The sequence below is a fragment of the Tyto alba genome, unplaced genomic scaffold, assembly GCF_018691265.1.
Source record: "Tyto alba isolate M040663 unplaced genomic scaffold, T.alba_DEE_v4.0 Super-Scaffold_1000006, whole genome shotgun sequence".
Lineage (NCBI taxonomy): Eukaryota > Metazoa > Chordata > Aves > Strigiformes > Tytonidae > Tyto > Tyto alba.
In genome coordinates, this window is record NW_024881272.1 from 657907 (window position 1) to 672413 (window position 14507).

At 37.2% G+C, this 14507-nt stretch overlaps 1 protein-coding gene across 2 annotated transcripts in view; it reads left to right on the top strand.

The window, feature by feature from the left end:
• Positions 1 to 14507, top strand: part of BRINP3 (BMP/retinoic acid inducible neural specific 3) — a 226624-nt gene that overhangs the window by 19117 nt on the left and 193000 nt on the right. The window lies entirely within an intron of this gene.

A 14507-nucleotide genomic window follows, 5' to 3' on the forward strand; every position in this document is an offset into this window, starting at 1 on the left:
AAAAGTGAATCCAAAAGTTTTTTAGTTTATACCAGTGTTTTGAGAAGCAGTTTTCTCATCCCTGAGGGACTGAGCAATAAGAGGCACTGTCAATTTTAGCAGAAGTTGCAGGTGTTTGGTCCATTACAAAACTCAGCATTAGGCTGGCCCATTTCAGACTGAGAAAATTAAAATCGGGGGAAGATTTCAAAAGTCTGTTTGAGAATTTGTGCCTTGCTGTAGAACTGCTTCCATGATACGTTTGTAACCTGTCCGTTTCTGCTCTTTAGAGCCAAGCCTGGAGAAATACCTTCTTAATCATTTGCAAGAGGTGTAACTCAGTAACATCAAATAGGTTTATCAAGGACATGGGAATGAAAAGGAGTGTTCAGTTTAATAGTAGTGACCTAATGGCAGATAGAAAGAAGGGGAGAAATGAAGGAGCATGAGAGATTAAGGACTGAGAAAACTAATCTATAAGCAGAGGGACTTTTTCACTTCATATTGTTACAGATCCTTCCCAGCAGCAAAAAGAAAGGAGTAATAGGGCAATACAAGACAGATTTGTAACTTCCCTAATACCTCTCCAATGTATAAACACAGGCCATTTTTGTATGGAAGGACACGTGCAGATTTAATTTAAAACCATGAAACAATTTGTGCAAATTTCATACCTATTTTAAACTATTATTCCCCAGTGGCATCCAGCTCTTTAGAAGAAGGTAATAGTGATATATGCCTGTATGTATATTATGTTTAGCTCGACGTCTGGTGGGCGGTGACAAAGCTTCTGGTCTCAGTCCGTAAAGATTTTATTTTTAAGAAACTTGCTTTATTTTCCTTTCCTAAATGCATGCAGTAGAGGGCACTGTGTTGCAGGTCAATTTTGCAGTAGGCTCCTTTGCTGTATATAAATTAAACACATTTTGAGAATAAAGTGTGATTTGGAAATATGCTTGATGAAGTGGCTTGTCTTAACAGAACAGCATTGCCCAGTATTTACTGCATTTTAAAAGCCAGCTGTCAGCACCAATAATGTAAAGCCAATAATGCAGAGACTGAGGCAGCATATTTTATTCCTATTATTCTGTATTAGTCAACACTGAACGAAAATTATCTTGCTAAAAACATGAAAGATGGGATTGTATTTCATTTCAGTTCTTTCAATCAATTTTTCTCCTCTCAGCCATCATTACAGAAACACTGTTAAGTTTTATAGATCTGTAATCATATTGCTAATTTTTTGGGGGGGTTGTGCATAGGTTTCAACTGACTTTAATTTACACAATCCCACAAAAAGTGCTTCTTGTGTTTATTTCTACCCTCTGCCTATTCCCTTCAAGAAATGAGTCAGGAAGTCAAGAGAAGCACAAGCTACCTGAATCAAGAGAAAAGCTGCATTTTTTGATTTAGTCCTCCAGATATAAACCTTACTGCAAAGTTCCCCTGTAAAATATGGTTCCATTAGCAAGTAGTGCAGAACATGGTGACCTTGTTACAAACCACACACTGTAAATTTAATCCCTGTTGCTTTTCTATGAGCTTTCCCAGGCTACAGGATCTGGAGTCTAATTGGTGTGTTCGTTCCCTCACCTATCTTTTAGCTAATGAAAACGATCTTTCAGGGATACAGTCCTGATTTGAAAGGAGAGATAAGGAAGGGGAAAACACAGGTCTGCGTTGGCTCAGCTGAATCACAGTAACAAGAAAGAAAGGTGCCACTCCAAACAGTGCTTAGCAGGGCCTCCTTTCCCTTTGCTTTTCACTTCAGCCCTTAAAGCCCCTACCCGAGACCTGCCATTTGAAGAATAAAGGGCAAGGAAAGTAATTTGCCTTCATTTTAACATCCATGCCAGGTCAAAATCCATGGGGCTGAAGAAGAGTGAAGCGCATAGGGTGAGAGACTCCAGCAGACTGTGTCCTGTCTTGAATCCTTTCCGATAGGATATTGGCAACACAGTGGGGTCAGACAGAAAATGACCGAAGAACTTTTTTTTATTTTTTTTTTTTTAATATATTTTTAATGGCACCAATGTGACAAGTAGCTGCAGACTACCTACAGGTGTGCCTCTCTTTTGGGAAAAGAGTTGGCTCCCAAAGAACTGATGGGACTGTGGCAAGTAGCAGCTCTCTTTTCATGTCTTCAGACCAATGGCATCCAAGCCATACACAGAAGATGACCCAGGGTATCTCTCTGCCAAAACCTAACAGGAAGTGCTGCCCATAAGAACTAGCTCAGAACAACCAAACACTGAGACTAGGTGTTCACAATTAAATGCAATTAAATGGTCTCAATAAAAGTAACATAAAAACAGTAGTGACTTGCACATACTGCATGTACTATTTTAAAATCTGTTGGAGGAGATTTCATCAGGAGACTGCTGTATGAGTTTTGCTTTCCAAAACCAGAACAATTATTCAGCGTTTTGAATGATATTTTGATTCCCATTATTTTTCCCCCTCCTTTGGAAGTCTCAGGAGAGGCAGTAATGATGTAGGAAAAAAAATAAAATCTCATAATAATTAACTTCCCTTTTTTTTTTTTTTTTTTTTTTTTCAAAATAGCATTCACTGTTATAATCAAGATTATATTAAAAAACAGAGAATACATGTTATTCTGCTTTTGGTTAAATCAGGTAATGCATAGTGCCAGAGATGAAGGCCTTTATCCTGCACCATGGTTTGACGTGAATTTGAAGGGATCAAGGTCACATACTGCAGGACCATGAAAGATACAGAATGATTAAAATCAAGATAATAGGACAGTGGACTGGAAAAGCATGTATTAAAGAGAACAACAAAAAATATTAAAGTGAGGATTTCTTGCAACTTGTTGGAAACGTCATCTTTTCTCAGCTACTGAGTAAAACAATATTGTGTCACTTGTTTTATCCCTGTCATTTTTCATGTTATGAGACAGACTGATTTTCAAGTTTAGTTTCACCAGAACATACATGGCAATTTCTTTCCATAATGTCCAGTAGCCTTATTTTTTTCAGTTCTTAAATTATATAACCTGTTTTTATTTAAATACATGGATTCCAACTTTTAGACTAAACCAAGAAAAAATGTATCACTATATGACTATGCTAGCATTTTTATTTTCCCCGTATCTATTTGTATGTCAATGAGGCAAAAATCAACTGCTTTGTATCCACACCTCCTGGTCACTATAAAGAAGTGTTCATCTGATCATGAATCTGCTCTAAATTGTAGAGTTGAAGGCAAAGATTGGCACTGAGGAACACACTTATTAACTGAGCCCAATTTTTTATGAGAGGTCTTAACAATATTTTTCTTAAACATAAAAGTTACACTTTGGATTATCTCCCTATCTAGCTTTCTGAGCAGAAAACAACCATGTGATAAAATATAATGGATGCATAAACTATGGGAAAGTAGCAGTAGAAAAATCTGCTGTCATCCATATTTTAATCTATACAATATAGATCAGTTATGTCCATAGGCAAACAAGCCAATTCTGTAGTGTGCTTACCTCCTCAAGGAGAGGAGCTTTCAACATTACAATAAAGAGCTGAGTCATATATATGTAATAAAGTTTTATATGTATTACATGTAATAATGTTTTAATCAGGTATTGCAGAACACTAGATAATTGCAACTGATGTTACCTACATTGTTATAAAATAGGAATGGTGGGCTTGTTATGTTGATTATGTGGCAGTCTGGTATTCCCCATAATTCTTTGAAGGAAATATCCTGCTGCAGGAAATTTAACAATTGCCACAGTTTTGGTGGCATTCATTGCCACTGATCTATGAAGAGAAATGCCAGGAAAGCAGCTGGATGGCTTCTGAAGACATCTAAATTAGTGGGAATGCTGTGTCAGTATTTTATGGAAGGTGGCTCCTCTAGTTAATATCAGTAAATATTTTGGCAAGGAAAACCGAGTTTATAATTTGTTATTTAATACACAATGGGAGTACTGTGCCTCTTACGTAAATCAGCTACCCAGACAAAGGGATTTAAATCCAAACAGAATGAGATGAGAGGTTACCAGAATGGAAAGAGTGATTATGAAATTATGCAAAGAACCTATATTTTATCAGAAGAGGTAATTTCTGCAGAGATAGGGAAGTATTCATGTTATCAAATAAGGTCCTGAGGAAATCTCCTCAGGGATACTGTGTAGTTTTGTTCAAGCAAAATGATTTAAAATCTGAAACAGATGTGAAAAATCTGGAGAAAAAAGAGCCTAGTTTTTTGTTTTTTTTTAAGGCAGAAATGTTTTCATGTTTAGGCAAAAAAAAAAAAAAGCTGAAAGAGGATATAATTCTTGTCAATATATAAATATACGTATCATAAAGTGAGATGAACTATTTAAACCAAAAGCCATCACTGTCATAAACCCAAATTGGTGTACACTGGCTATGAATAAATTTAGGCTGGCTATTTAAAGTTTTCTAATAATTAGAGTAAAATAGTTCTGGGACATATTAAGTTACAGAACATTACCAATCTTATGAATAGGGGGGAAAGGGTTATAAGATGTGTTGCTTATAACAGTGGACTAGATTTTAGTATCCATTGATATCTCTTCGAGGTAAGTATCCTTAACAAGTGTAGAATACTATTTTGTAAAAGAAAAAAAAAAATCTCCTAAAGTGCTGAGTAGCTCTGTGCAGCATGGTATTTGTGTGGCTTAAGAAGTGTTCCTTTAAAGGTTGTTTTAAAAGGGATTGTGTTTGTTCATGAACAACTGAAAAAAATAAAAGTATTAGAAAATAATGCTATCAAATTAAAGCTTATTTTATATTAGAACATACTGGGTTTCTCTTACATGTTCTGAACCCTCTGGTAACTGAACCTATAGCGTAAAGTGAGCAAGACTGAAGACTGTAGTAGAACATTCACTAATATGTTTTAATACTTTATGAAGTTAAGTAGAGCCAACATTAAAGTTAGTTGTGGTTTTTATTCCTTATCAATTAATTTTAGCTCACAGTTATCACTAGACTTCTTGACACATGTACACTCCTGACAGACAGTGTTGATAAAAAAACTAGGGGTTTCAGTTGTGGAAATCAACATGCCCTGATTTACAGTTTTCACCCCAGTGTACAGTCTGGAATGACATTTCCTTGTTCTTTCCCTGAGGTTGCTCTGAACTGATAATTTATGAATTTTAAGGCATTGAGAAGAACAGTATTACTGAAATGTGTTTGATAATTTATTCCAATACAAATGTGGAGTAGAATGGAGGGCTGAAAAGAGATGTCTGCCATCATACCTTTCAAAAGTATATGGAAATGATGGTATGGCATTTCTTTGTACTGTTATTTCCTATGCATTTGGTCACACTCTAGAAACCATCAGCAGTGACAATTTTTTGTAAGGGCCCAGTTGTTACTGGAAGCACCAGAATTGTTGCCTCTTTGAAATAAGACTGCTTCTTTGGAAACTAAGCGCATTTCTCAGACATGGACTTCAGTTTCCTTAACACAAAACATCACATACAAATCCCACAAAAGGTGACAGATGAGTGGAACAAGAGATATCGAAGAAAGGAATGAAGCAAATTAGTACTGTAGCAGTTGAGGAAAGAAATAACCTGTAATCAGGAAACTGTGACTCTAATGGGTGGTGATGAGGTAGCTCTCAAGAGGTAGTATAGCAAACTGGTCAACCATTGCCTTCAACTCTTCAGAGACTTTGCTTCTTGGGGCATTGAATTGCATGCACGGTGTCACTGCTGGGCAGCTGAGACCTGGGATTATAAATGCACCAAAGAGCAAACAAGTTTATGTTCCACAATTGCCATATCAATAGGGAATAAATAGCAGAAACAGTTCTGTCTGCCTTTTCCAGAAGTTCATTGTATCAGTAAATTGCTTCTGGTCTGCATTGTAATTGGCCAGTTTGCTTTAGAGAATTTTCCATTCAACCTGGTGGATAAAAGGTACAGTAATCAGATGGATCATAATTCTCAGAATGTTTACGAAAGGCTAGACTACCGAATGCACAGTCTTTTTAAATCCAGTGGCTTGTCTTCTCTGGAAACAGAGACAGGGGCTCAGAGACAATTTCTGTGTTGCCATTGGAAAAACAATAGTTGTAGTCCAGTACAGTGGCCTCATTATTACAGGCAGTATAAGTACACATAAAAAGATGCTGACTTTGATCCTGCAGAATCAAACAGCAATACTTTCTGACAATGGAAGAATAGTTTAATCATAGTAATAAAAAAAATAATAATAAAATTGGACATTTTTAAAGAATGTCTGGATCTGAAATATATCAATGAGTTTAATTTCTAATTGTGATATGCTTTAACAGTCTCTCTTAGTCTAGTTAGCTGGGCAAAACAAAGACATGATATAAGTTAAATACCTGGCTTTGGTGAAACTGCTTGCATAAGTATGTACCTGAGTAAAATGAAAGCTTTAAATGACCATATTTCTAGGTCTAGCACTATTTGGACAATGTTCTTCAAAATCATCTAATTTTCAGCCCTTTGTTTCAAATGCAAACCTCTTTCATAAGACAGTTTTATCTTTAGGGCCTAAACACCTGTCAGGTAGTGATGCTTTACAATTAGCAATTCCTATTATCAGAATTAGTTTCTTGATCCATTTATCCAGTGAATTCTCTGGAAGGTATGTGCTTGGGAAAAGGCGGAAATAAAGGAGCAGATAACTTAAACTGAGAAGCTACATATACATAACAGAAAACTTTTAAAAATGTTTTCAGATTAATTATAACTGTAGCCTAGTTTAGTTTACTAGTTACCTCAAGGGGTTGACAAGTACCTAGAATGGATGTTCACAAGGGTGAAGGAGTCTTTCACTGATGTTCCTGTGGCTACCTCCAATGGCACCAGGAGCCTAAGGAGCCCTTCAGATGGACACCAGAGGTACCAGAGGTGCAGGAGATAAGCAAACACCTATGTAGGTCCATCCCCATGATCCCAGTTATACAAGAGTTCTGCCCCAGGTAGAAATATCTCCACAGGCAATGATAAGAGATCTCCAAGGGCAATGATAAAAGAGTCTGAGCTCTCGTGGATACTTGTGGCCCAGGAAGAAGGGCAGACAGATGTGAGGGGCTCAGAGGTGGGCAGGAAGGTCCAAAGAGAAGTAGGGAGTTCTGATTCCCAAATTGTCCCTCTCTTTCCAGCTCTGCTACGTATGTGAGACAGCACAGCAGAGAAGTCATCTGCTCTAGGTAAAGGGCTAGCACTTATCACTCAAGAGCATAGAAGGAATGAAGCTCTCTTCTGACACTGATCCACAGTACCAGCCCTCAGTCCACCTTTGAAGGTCTTGGTAAAAGCATGACCAGATCTTGATGAAACAGTGTATTTTTAAGAAATGCTGGCTTCCTACAGAACACTATAGAAATCTCAGTGAACAACAAGAAAATTAACAGTAAGCCTTATCCTACAGTGTTCAAAACCCCCTACATTGTTTTGCCACTGACCAGGGTCAGACCTACCCCATATGCCCTTCCTCCATTTTGCTGGCTCAGTATTAAACTACTGGGTTTCAAAGCAAGCATAGAGTTTCTCTTGGTGAGATAAACAAATGCAAGTGTTGGGAAGGATAATAGGGAATGGTGCTGGCTAGGCCAGCAGGAATAGGAGTGTTCTGAGGAGTCAGTTTGACAAGAACACAAGTGTATTTCAGCTTGGCAACAAAAGAGAATATCGATGCCAAGATTGCCTTCTGTATTTTTTTTTTATGATACACTGCAGGAGTCGGTGTTTTGACAATCACTCTTTGTATTTCTTCTTATTTGTTTGGTGTATTTAATCAAAGATCCCAAGGAAACTCAAATAGCAAGGAGGAGAGTGAATCTTATTTTTTGTAAACATTACTATAATCTATTTCCAGAATATACTCACTTTCCAAATCTAATATTTTAAGGATAATTATTAGATCAAACCTCCTACTGTTATGTTTCCCTGGAACAAAGAACATTTTTTTAGAGAATATGGTGTGTCATCATTTCAGCTAGTAAGTTCATAAATCATTTAAGTTGCCCTAAAAAAATAAGGATAATAGAGGCTGTAACTTAATGGTTTTATGCAATCACTGAAGTAGTATAAAAGCTGTTTAACACTAATAATAGATTCATTCTTCAGTCAGTAGGATAGTCTGACAGGATCTTGGGCATAAAATCAGGTCATTTTCATTAATTCTTTGAAGATTTTTGGTTGGTTTGGTCTTTGTTCTTTCATTTGCCCTTCCTTCTCCTTTTTGTTTAAATATCCCTGCTAGTACTATCACTGATATTCAAGATGCAGAGGATTTCAAATGCTGATGACTTTCATAAAGGGGAAAAACAATTACCAAGATTTATTTTTGTTACTGAAAAAAAGAAAAAAAAAAGGATTATTTTATTACTTGAGTCAAGTTCTCTGTGCTTTCATTTTAATCCCTATATTGATATTTGTTGTTATTGCTGCGAGGTCAGTAATCATCTCCAAACAAAATGGCTTTCAATTTTTTCTTTTTGTCCATACGTTAAGTCTATATGGGTGGCATGTTATATCTTACATAGAGAAAAGAACTGAATAGTACAGAAACCTCTACTGTATAGAAAGACAATAGTATTGATTGGAATATATGATTCTTTGTGTAGAAGGGTATTTGTGCCTTTTCCATACAGAAAAAGAACAACTGACACCAAATGTGCTCACTCAAGAATTACTATCATTTTCTTCTACTATCATTGACTTAGGGTTGTGGTCAATATCTCAGAATTCAAATCTGAGTTGCCTTCTATCTCTGATTGATTGATTCTGCAGGTTTTACTAGTCACCATGCTGGTTGTGAATTTTTATTGTGTAGCTGCAGATTCATTCCAACAGAGACCCTTGTGAAGAAAAGCAATACTTCAAAATAATGTCTTGTTTCTTGATTCTCTCTAGAATCCCAATATGATTGTTATGGATAATAGTGTTCTTAAGGTCATTAATGGCTCCATATCTCAATTCATCTTCTGATGCCCTCAATTTCGACTTTATTTATGCAGCTTGAGAAGATAAGATATTTTTACTGACCAGACAATTTAATATATATAGAGAGCTCTGAAAACTGCACACACAAAACCCACTAGCAATTTAGAAGTTGTGTGTGCAGGTCTCACATGCATAGAAGATATAGCATCTGTCTTTAAGTAATAAATGTTAATTTCTCAAGGGAAAAACACATATACATGTTTTGACTTAAATGAGTAACATAATTTCAGATCAAAAGCATAAGACATATTCTCCCAAATATTCTGAAGGATCAGCAGAATCTGAGACCTGAGGAAATATAATCGATTAATTTAAAATGAATATTTGTAGTTTAATTAATTATGAATTATATTCTTACAGTTCTTGAAATTTAATAGGGATCTTTAACTTATATCCTGACTGCTAATAGTAGAATTGAATGTTTTACTAGGAACTCAAATACAGTATTATCTTTGCCTACTGATAAATATGCTCTATTAATAGAAAATAAACAGAAGCAACACATTTTTATCCAGCTACATCTAACTATATTTTATTTAAACCATGTCTTTAGCTGTTTAAATAAAATACCAGCTATAGGTTATAATAATAAACCTAAATTCTAAGCATTACACAGCATAACCAATCTGATATCCCACATTAACAAACATAATAAAGTCTTTTGTCTACATTTCACATATTTAACCATGCAAAATAAATTAAAAAATAATAATTTCAACTGATTAAAAATGAAAGACCTGTAGTGAGGTCTCTTGTTACAAAGAACTTGTTCATTGCCATTTTTCTTTTATGAAAGATCTAATGATGCTTCTGGTAGCAAACCTCAAGTCTGAATAAATTAGAATAAGTGGAAAACATGTAGTGTGTGGTGCTTGTTCATTTGCTGATTTTTAGAACCCAAATATTTGTGATTACTCTCAGAGTGAATATCAGTGTTTATATAAATTTAGATGTATATATATATATATGTACACACATATGTGTGTATGTACAGTGTGTGTTTATGTGTATATATACATACATATATATAAATATAGATATGGATGAGTGAAAATAAATGAGTTTATTACTTCACATTTTTGCAGTGAGAAGAATACTTGTTTATTAGGAAAAAAAAAAAAAAAAAAAAGAGTTTATCTTCCACAGTTGGGTATCTGAATAAGAGCCTTTGACTAATATTTTAATGAAGTTTACTGTGGACACTTCCTGATGAATCAGAGGTCCAGAAATTCTCCGTAACACTGGCAATGCCAAAAGGCCTTTCCTTATTAGATCCTTGTATAAAAATGCCTCTATCAGAAGCATTCTGTCAGAATTTGCTGCATTTTCCCATGCTTTTGGTCAACGCTAGGTTATGTCACTTGATATGAAACTTCAGCTGTGGTTACAATAAAAGACATCTGAGAATCTGTAACTGAAGCACATTAACATGAACTTTCTGTTTCATACAAGGGATATTATGACTTTGCTCCAGTATTTTTCTCTTTCTTTCCATATGATTCTGGATATAGTTAATGAAATTAGCCTTGGCAGGATATAGTTTTTCAGTGTATGTACAGAAGTTATATATATGCATGTATACACTGAACCCTTCCAGGGAGGGGGCAACCACAGCTTCCCTAGGCACCTTGTGCCAGGGCCTCACCACCCTCATAGGGAAAAATTTCTTCCTTATCCCTAATCTAAATCTACCCTCTTTCAGTTTAAAATTTAACCTTTGACCTATCCCTACACACCCTAATAAAGAGTCCCTCTCCATCTTTCCTGTACCCCTTTAAGCACTGGGAAGGATCTTCACTTGTGGATCCAAGATGTACTCATGCTTGGACAGTGAACTCTCTGATAGACCTGTCAACATTTCTGTTGAAAAACATTACAAGTTGTGCATAACTCCTAACTTTAAAGGAATCTGAAAGAAGTTTAGTGCTGAGGTCAGTGCCCAACCTATGTGTCCAAGTTAATACTAACAGCATGTGAGTGCAGCACAAAAACTGGATCCTGATCAGTTCTTTCATATGCCTCTTAAAAGGCTCACTAGCCTCTAGTTTCATTGCTAATTTTCTCAAGGGCTGCTTTTCTGCTTAGACACCTTTGTCTTTTCACTTTTTATTTTTTGGTGTCAGAGGTTAAATAGTATCTGAAAGATATTTCTATTTGAGTTACCTCTGAAATTTGCTTTTTCTTTCAGTAAAACTATATTTCAGTATGATTGACTTTGAAGGCCTATCTGTTTATTTAGAATTTTGCCTGAAGGAGTAATGGTAACGTCTATTTTTACTGCTGTTTTCTTGGCCTGGATGAGCAGAAACAAATGGGTGTTTGTTTCCTGGTTCTGACATTGAAGTTCTGTGTGACTTGGGTATACATGTCCATGGTACCAAAATCCTCAAGGGTGTTAGATATCAGTACAATATATTAAGTGCCCTGACACTCACTCTGTTATTAGAGACAAAACAAACAAACAAACAAAATAAACAAACAATTAAAAAATTTTGTTGTGTGTGATGGTTGTTTTCCCAGACAATGAGATGGATAGAATATGAATAAATTAAAAAGGAATTTTAACCATAATAATTGATTGGAATTTAAAGAAAATTAACATTAACATTTAAACTTAAGAAGTTTGTGAACTAGGACATTAAAATGAAACAAAAATAAGTGTGCTTCTCATTTTTTAAAAATGTCTCTGTATCTATTCTATATTTATTGGGAGACAAAATGTTATATATAACAGGTCACACTTATTTCCTTCTATTTCTCTTCACAGTTAAAACATGAGAATTCCAAACCGTGAGTGGGTTTGCAAGACTTCATATCATTGCTGACAGCAATAAAACAGTCTTCATTTGGTATTTATGCTAATACAAAGTGAGATTTGTCAAGTATCTCCACAACAAAAATTGAGGTGACATGACTAAAATTTCTGATTCAGACTTGACTCTATGGAAATTCCCACGTATGGTTGATATGCATGAGTCAATATTAATCTCTCCCTGAGAAGTACTGGTTCTGTCATGGTAATTGGAATAAAACACTAGGAAAAAGTCAGTTTTAGTTAAGTAAACTTGATAGCTGTGTCTCAGAATTTAGCCAGGGAACAAGACTTTTGAGAGAGAGGGTGGGGTGGAACAGATGGAGGTCCAGATACATGTTATCGAAGGGACAGCTGTGTCTGAAGACAACGTGTACCTGTTACAGGGCAGTTTTATCCTCATGAAATCTGCATTTCCGATCTGTGGTGAAAAAAAGCTTGTGCTTTTCTTCTCTGTTTTGATGTGAGATCATTCTGAAATATGCTAACAAAACAGTAATTTCCAAAGGTGCTAGTCTGGCAAGTAATGTCCCTTAAAGCCAGGAAACAAAGTAGAATGCTGGTAACAATGCCAGGTGTGAAAAGGCCACTGGAGTAATTGCCTGCTAACTACGTGCTGAGCACAGGGTAAGAGGAAAGTAGCTTGAGCTTAATACCCACGGGGTAATTACAGGGAACCAGCTGTTCTTTGAGTACCATAATGAATACGGATTGTTTTCCTACAGATTTTTTGTCTTCTGGTTGATGGCTGGGTCAGACCGGAGTTTATCTTGCAGTCAGAGCATTTACAAGAGAGTCACTTTTTTGCACTCACTTTCTGCTCTGTGGGGTCATTTTCAGGTGTGCCTTTGTGATCACATTATTTGCCCATTATGACTTACGGTCATAAAATGTGAAAATAATTTTAAAGTGATTTATGGTTTAACATGTCTAGATATTGGCTGAAATTTGTTTGGACAGTGAGTTCAGAAATTATTTAGAAGAGATATAGCCATATGCCTGTAACACCCACCTGTATCTGCTATCACAACACAGTTGCATAGTCTCTGGTTTTTAAGAAACCAGGCTGAATCAAATCTAGAATCAGCCTAAATGAGAAAGGTTGCATTCTTGACTGATAAGGATCACTGTTGTGGTTTGAGCTCAGAGGTCAACTGAGCACCATGCAGACCCTCACTCCCCTTTTCCCCTTTTCCCCCTGGCTCTAGGAAGGAGAAAATAAAGGAAAAGTCTCTGGAATTGAGATAAGGACAGGGAGGGATGAGTCACCCATTACAGTCATGGGTAAAAGACAGACTCATTGGGGGAAGAAAAAAAGAACATAAATTTAATATGGACACTAAAAACAACAACACTTAACAGGCAGAGTAGGACAGTGAGAAGTGTTACCACATCTTAGAAACACCTCACCCCACCCCTTCCTTCTTCCCTAGCTCAGCTTTTATCCCGATACCTCTACCTCCTCCCCTGCAGCAGCGCAGGGGGCAGGGAATGGGGATGCAGTCAGTGCTGCTGCTTCGCAGCTTCTTCCCCCTCAGGGTGGGGGGAACTCCTCACATTCTTTCCATGTTCTTTCATGGTTCCCCTCTCACAGGAGACAGTCCTCCACAAACTTTCTCCAACATGAGTCAGTCTCACGGGCCACAGCTGTTCCCATGATGTCCCGGCGTGGGTCACCCCCATGTGTTGCAGTCCTCTCAGATCTGAACTACAACAGTAGGGGCTGCTTCTCCCCTTAGAGTCGTGGCCTCCTTCAGGTGCAATCACCTGCTCTGTTATGGGGTCTTCCACAGACCATATGCCAGCCTCTGCTCCACCATAGACCTCCATGGATGGCAGGGGTGGGGCACCCTGTCATTTCACCACAGGATACAGTGGGATCTTTGCTCTGGCACACCTTCCCCTGCTTTCCTACGCTGTTCTTCCATTGACCTCGCTGTTCACACAGATGTCACAATTTTGCCTCTCAAGTCCAATTCCTCCTTCCAGGTCCCTTCTTAAATATGTTTTTTTAGAGATGCAGCTGATTGTCTTGGCCTTGATGCAGAGGTGGATCCAACTTGGAACTGGTAGATCGTCAAGAAGCTTCTCACAGGGGGCCACCACTATAGCCCCCTCCCCTGATACCAAATCCCCTGCCACTCACGCAATCCCATCACAATCTCTAATGCCACTGACTTGAAAATGCACCGGCTTACTAAGGTGACAATTTGAGGTAGCAAGACTGGAGCTTAGGCCTCCACTGGCACTTAGAAGGTGAAGCAAGCTGGTTCCTCATGGACAGATTTGTAGCAGGAGACTCAGGACCATGTCCTATCTCCAGAGTCTCATGGTAGTCCCTGCTCTTCTGAAGAACACCTAGACAACTGAGGGCCTAGAACAGCAGGGCACATTGAAGGTATATTTGTTTCACAGGTTATATGTGGCTTTGTTTTGTAGTAGGGAACAATTAACTCCATGGCAGGTGGTAAGTGTTTAATTTTTCAGGAGCTAGGACATTTATATTCTTGACAAGTAATGTCTTATCAACATAGTCTTAACTTAATATTTTTAAATACACAGTTCTCAGTTTCTCCCTTCCCCCCCTTCCTCCCCTCCCCCATTTGTTTCTAGTCAGAGAAATGGAATATAGATTTAATACTTGCTGATCATTTTGCTCTAGAGATTGCCTAATGACCTATGGTGCATAGATATTTCTACAGACAGTTTATAGAAGAGGACTACCAAGTGCAC